General features: G+C 30.4%; 1 protein-coding gene across 3 annotated transcripts in view; it reads right to left on the reverse strand.

The window, feature by feature from the left end:
* The window catches only part of LOC106466933 (transmembrane protein 165-like), a 30,012-nt gene extending 23,525 nt beyond the window's left edge, over positions 1 to 6,487 (reverse strand). The window contains exon 1 of one of the 3 annotated variants that reach the window (XM_013927250.2): positions 6,182 to 6,487. The gene's annotated coding sequence lies outside the window, so the exon portion shown is untranslated. The remainder of the gene's footprint in view (positions 1 to 6,181) is intronic. The other 2 variants (XM_022395032.1, XM_022395031.1) reach the window with 2 other exon arrangements.
* Between the last annotated feature and the right edge of the window lie 382 nt (positions 6,488 to 6,869).

Genomic DNA, 6,869 nt, shown 5'->3' on the forward strand with positions numbered 1-6,869 from the left:
GGTTTGGACAGTGAGAAAAGCAGGCTAGTCAAGGAAATTATAAACTAACAGATATCTTACAGTTAAAGCTGCCCTCATAAGAAAAGAGGAAAAATGCTGGGTTTACTAAAGTGCACAATGAAAGAAGCTATATAGCAAAAAAAGTAAAGACAATAGAGATGGCAATTAATATAATTTGCTAATTGATTAATCACTGAGCTCAATAATTCATTACATTCACTAATTATTATTCACATGAAGCTTGGATAATTGGAATAATCATAAACATTGATTTTGATTAGTTGATTATTTTTGTCAATCGTGACACTAATTGATTAAGCTGAACAACCATGAATTAATTAGAATAATAACAACAAATCATAGTGACAATGTTTTGATTGCTTACATTGTTGGAGTAACTGAAAACAGTAAAAATAAGAAACAATAGTATAAATTAGTTGATCATTTTCATGAATCACGATAATACTCGATTAATCTCAATTAATAAATTACAACACTACTCAATGTAAATGTTGCTTTTAGGTATTTGAATATATTGATTGCTTGTTCAGCTTTAGTAGATAACTGTATCAAACTGATCTGAGCTGTTCACCACTGGAAAAAGTGGATAAGAAACAATACCAAGGTTTTTGTAGCACTGACATTTTTCAAATAAGTGTATTGAAAGGTATGTATATTGTGAAACACATACAAAGTAGGCTTAGATTTCACTCACCAAAAGTTAATATTTAGGATTTTAGAAAATAAAAATTGGACAGAACAACTTTGAGTACTCTGAGGTTGTCTCATAAATAAACATTAAAACAAATTAAAATTTATCATATGTGTTCATATGCCTATTAAAAAGAAACTTAAAAGAAGTAAAACTAACTGGAAATGCAAAATCATCAAACTGAAAATTATTTTGCCACAGAAATGTGTGTCTAGGCTTCCAAAACCTTTATTATAATCCCTATGTTCAAATCTCTATCTCCAACCACTTCATTTAAATACTTAAACAGGTACCCACATAAAAAAAAATATATATATATATACATGTACCTAAAAATCTAACATTAGAGCACACAATTCAAGTAACTTTAGAGTGCTTCTACACAGAGTCCAAAACTTTAAGCCTTATTGCAGTTAACATAATTTTACAACTTCATAAGCTTTTCTAGCCTAAACCAAACATTTTTATGAATTTGTTTTATTTCAATAAACCTTGACATCCTCCGTTATGCTAATAAATTTCATATTTTTGTAAACTTAGTGTTTTTTCATCTACATGTATTGATGATTTTTCCTTAATTCATCCACTTTGGAATGGACCTAAGTAGGGCATATAATACTTATTACTCAATAATAGGTTTTATAAAATATTAAGGACAATAATGTTATTTCTAATACCCAAGTGATCTTGCACAACTATATAGCTTATCAATACTAAAAACAAGGTATAGAATAATGTCATTTCTAAAGAAATTTTTCATATTATGACTGAAAAAACAAAACTCATTGACTTCAAAAAAAATATAGTTGAATTGATTTTTTATTATATAAAAGTTCAATTTCTTCCAGTAACCTATACCTACCACATTCAAAACTATTATGAAGCTTATCTCAGGAATTTCTTAAACAAATTTATTTAGGTAGATTATTCTGAGTATAGGTAACAGAAAACCTACACTAAGACCATGCTATTATCCATGTTATCAGACTATACTTACTTTCCTCAAGTTACAATACAGCCAACCTATCTAGACCTTTAATCACACTAAACCCATATACGTCATATCAAAGTGGTTTTCCTTTTAAGAGAATAAATGTTCAAGGAAAGATGCATGTTAGTGGATCAAAACATCTTGTCACTACCATTTCATCAGCAAACTGTGAACAGAAAATCTTCATCAACTACTTATCTTTCAACAACCACTGATTTTAGTAACCAACTCACCTTCCTCCATAAATGTAAACATAACCAAATTCCTAAGACTTAAGGTTAAATTACCTATCAACACCCTACAATGTCAAAAGCTCATAAACTTATAAACCCATAGCCTGAGATAGGATCAAATATCACCATATAATAAATAAGCACAAGATACAGAATATAATCAACAACCTATATAAGAAGACATATAATACCAAAGGCAACATACACTAAGTTATTCAATCATACCAACACACATGTAACTATTAAAGAAATTCACAAATAAGATCTAAATTCACTTATCAATTTTAGAAACAAGAAACCTCCTAACACTGTAGACACTCCCAAATACACCTTAATAAACTTTGCCCAACACATAAGTAAATACCTATTTCAGATCAAGTTACAACAACAGAAGACACAATGTACAGCCTACCAGAAAAATAATTCAATATAAGAATAAAGTCAGCAGTCTGGAATGCTATGAAATGTAAATCCCACTTTAATATCACCTTATAAAAAACAAACCACCTCAGAAACTTGAAGAAAATGAATACCATTATAATTCTACAAGCAAAGAAAGAGAATGCTACTCTAATCATGGACAAAGGTAACCACTACAAAAAGATCATTAAAGTCAAAAACCACCTACAAACAAACAAGTTAACCAAACAGCAAACAAGTCACAAACAGACACCACAGCACCATCCCACACGTGTGTGGTTTACATAAAATTCACAACCAACTCTACCCTCACTGTCTCATAGACATAGATTTATTATGCCACACCTTAGCTAGATATCTGGTATATATAACATCACCATTAACACATCAAATATCCTCACTTTTTGTAACGATATAAAAGCAACCATGATAATCACACAACATAATTATCAGTTTCATCTTATCCAAGCTTATAATTCTGCCAACACCGTAAAAATAAAAAAACTCATAAGGAATGCACTCAACTGTCAAACCCCACAATAATAGAAATCACAACCTTTTGTCTCAACACAACCCATTTCCAACATAAATATAAGTACTACCAAAAATAAGAAAGCCTAGCCCTGAGCTCACATCTATCACCAGTACTCACTAACATCCACATGGTGCACTTCAGAGTTACCATACTTAAAACATCCATTCTAAACCTCAAGATTTAGCTCAGGTATGTTGATGAATACATTCATGCAGCCCCAACAGACAAGATCCAAAAATTCATGAATTACCTGAACAGACAACATTCACCAATAGAAATAGGAATGAGATAAACTCACATTTTTTGATGATGTTATTACCAAAACACACAACTCTTATACCACAAGAATTTATAGAAAACCCATGAATATGGGTAAATACTTAGATTATAAATCAAACCACCCCAATAATGGAAAAACAGGTGTCACAGACTGTCTGCTTCTAGAATAAACAAGACTTGTAATATCAACGAAGATAAAAATTAATACACACACACACTATTACAAACCTTCTTTATAATGGATATAGAAAATACTTGGAAAGGATGAAAATAGAGAAAATTAACAGGAATATAATTACAGAAATATAGCCATATTTCCTCATGTCAAAGGTCTCTCAGAAAGCCTACAAAAGATACGTAAACATAAAGCCACGACCAGCACAATACAATCACTGTTATCACCAAACCTATATATATATATAAGCATAACAACACAATACAATCGTAGTTAGTACCAAAATTAAAGATACGTAAACATGAAGCCACAACACAATACAATCACAGTTAGTACCAAACCTATAGATATATATATAAGCATAACAACACAATACAATCATAGTTAGTACCAAACTTAAAGATACGTAAACATGAAGCCACAACACAATACAATCACAGTTAGTACCAAACCTATAGATATATATATATATAAGCATAACAACACAATACAATCATAGTTAGTACCAAACTTAAAGATACATAAACATGAAGCCACAACACAATCACAGTTAGTACCAAACCTAGATATGTAAACATAAAGCCACGACCAGCACAATACAATCAAAGTTAGCAACAAACCTATAGATATATATATAAGCATAACAACACAATACAACTGTAGTTAGTACTAAACCTAAGAATTCAACAGAGAGGAAAAAACACCATTTATAATATCCCCTGTGATTATTCTATACTTACATTACTGATGAGAATAAAATACACAGCATTACTGTACTAATATAACCCACAAAAACCACTGAACTAGTTCTTAAGATGTTAGTATCAACATGCTAGTGATGTGGCCACCCATGATATTCCAGGTTGACTACAAGTAATTTACACATATCTAATGTACCACATCCATGTAGATTATTAAGGTTTTGCTTTGGAATCTTAAAAAAAAAGGTGTAGAATCATAAGAATAATTTTTTCAATGTGGAAGTAACTAACAAATCACTGCTAACAATCCTACTCTACTAAATAAATATAATTGCCACCTCTTAGTAACAATTTTCAATATGAAAAACAATATTTTACTGGTTCGTTCCTTAAAATTTCCATTGTACCCACCCCCTTAATTTTGAGACAAGAAAACGCAGTACCTTAAACTATAGAATCATGGAACAACACTGGATAGGCATAAAATAAAATTATGAAATAATGACTAAGTCAGTAGTGATAAATTGAAACTCAAAACAAGAGCAAAATAGAGAGAGCAGAGTCAAAATAGTAAAGAATCATTGGTGCTACTATGGCACGCAATCTACAAAGATATTTATACTATAGCATGCAATCTACAGATATTTACACTATAGCATGCAATCTACAGATATTTACACTATATCGTGCAGTCTACACAAATACTATCATCATCATCACTGTTTTAATGATTCACTAAAACATACTTTCTTGCTAAGTAATTTATATCTATCCACATTTTGTTCAGCAAATAATAATAATAATTTAATAAGTTGTGTGATCCAAAAGGGTACCATATATTTAGGTTATAATTGTGCTAGTTTTGATTGTTGGAATTCATTTCATTCCAATTATATTTGCCCCTAAAACGTTATGTAATGGTGTTTTGTACTTTATTAGTTTAAAAGCGTTATTTTTAATAAATGGTGCCCATTGCAAATAAACGAAAGTTAAAATAGTGATGATAATAGTATCCGTGTGGACCGCAAGCTATAGTGTAAATATCTTTATAGATCTCATGCTACAGTAGCATTGAATCATTAGCTGATGTCAGCCTAAGATTGACTAGATAAACATGTACTTAGACTTAATTGTATGAAGGCACAGTTTCAAGAACAACTTAGCCTAGTCAATCAATAGATCTTCCCTTAACACTTGTACATGTACTGCTTTCCTTGAAAATGGACCGTTTAATAATATCACTGTCTCTCCACAAAATAACATGGCATAAAAACCATACCCCTTCATGACAGTGACGAATTACGTATATATATATACTGCTACTGAGATGATTAAATGAAATATAAAATGGAAGTTGGAATAACTTTACCAAAAGAAATATTTTACAAATTAATATTTCATTCTAGTAATATAGAAAAAAAAATAGTTTTTGCTATAGTAAATATAAAATATATATAATATTTATTATTATTATTGTAATACATCTTCTATGTTTACTAACACACACACAACATTATATAATTCACCAAAGCTGTACAAAAGTCAATCAAATAATCTGGTCTTGTTTGTCTTTGGACATATATGCAAGGCTGTTCAATGACTATTTGTATTAGCCATTTTTAATTTTGAACTTATAGCCTATAGGGAAAACAGCTAGTCAACAACACCCACCTTCAACTCTTGGGTTCCTCTTGCTTGACTAGGTTAAATAGGATTTAACCTTCACACTTATAATGCACCCACAACCCGTTAAAATGTAGGTATTTTTATTTTATTTTATTACAGTGACAGGATGCAAATGGTGGACTCAAAGGTCCATGGAGTTTAGCATGCCAGTGACTAGACTGTGTTTGGCCATGTCTAGAGTCAATTTCATGGCACCGACTAGAATGGCATACAGCTAATGCAGCAACAAAACTTTAAGTATACTTGCACATAAACAAAAAAGACAGTTACTGCTAAACGAAATTATCTAGCTTTACTGTTTTCAAAATAAAATAAAATATGTGTGTTACTTTATTAATTATGATAATCCTGTATCTGATATAATTTCTATGTATAGTTTAATAATAACAGGCTTAAATAATAGTAATGGTGAGAAACGAAAAGTGAAACACGAACTAATATCAACTTACCTTTTTATAAAATTAGGTTTAAAGATCGAGGTTTATTACTTATAAGTTATATTATAACACTTATAATATATTCTGGCATGAAAATTTGAAATAAAATCTCAAGTATTCTTTGCTCAATATTTTAAATTAACAAACACCAAATGTACACGATATCGTTGAACTCGAACAAGTTGAAGTTCTTGCATAACCTTCTTTTTCCGCATCAAATTACTAAAAGTTATATTTTAGACTTTACAAACATGAAAAAAATATTAAACATCACAATATCAACATCATATCAACCTGCCTAGTTTCATACAACCGGTACTGAATCGTCATCACGATGATTGTCAGACCTCTAGCGGTATACATTTATTATACAAAATTATTATTTAAATACTGAAATTTCATGACAACTTTATAAACTTCCAGTGTGAAACGACTATAAAGTTACTTCATACTGCATAGAGTCACCAGAAGTCCCAGTAAAATTGGAATCGTCTATGTTTGTAGTTTTATTATTTTTGTCGCGATCAGAAATAGTAAAAATATTGAATTGTCCCAGTTTCTGTGGGCTTCATTGTGAATTTGATATATATGGTTGTCATGGTACATTGTTCCTTTAATAACCGCAAATAATGCAGTTGTAGATGTTCGTTTGGTTGAGAAGATGAAAATGTGCTTTATTGACCCAAATATTTTCAAGCCG

The sequence above is a fragment of the Limulus polyphemus genome, unplaced genomic scaffold (genome assembly GCF_000517525.1).
Source record: "Limulus polyphemus unplaced genomic scaffold, Limulus_polyphemus-2.1.2 Scaffold2430, whole genome shotgun sequence".
Lineage (NCBI taxonomy): Eukaryota > Metazoa > Arthropoda > Merostomata > Xiphosura > Limulidae > Limulus > Limulus polyphemus.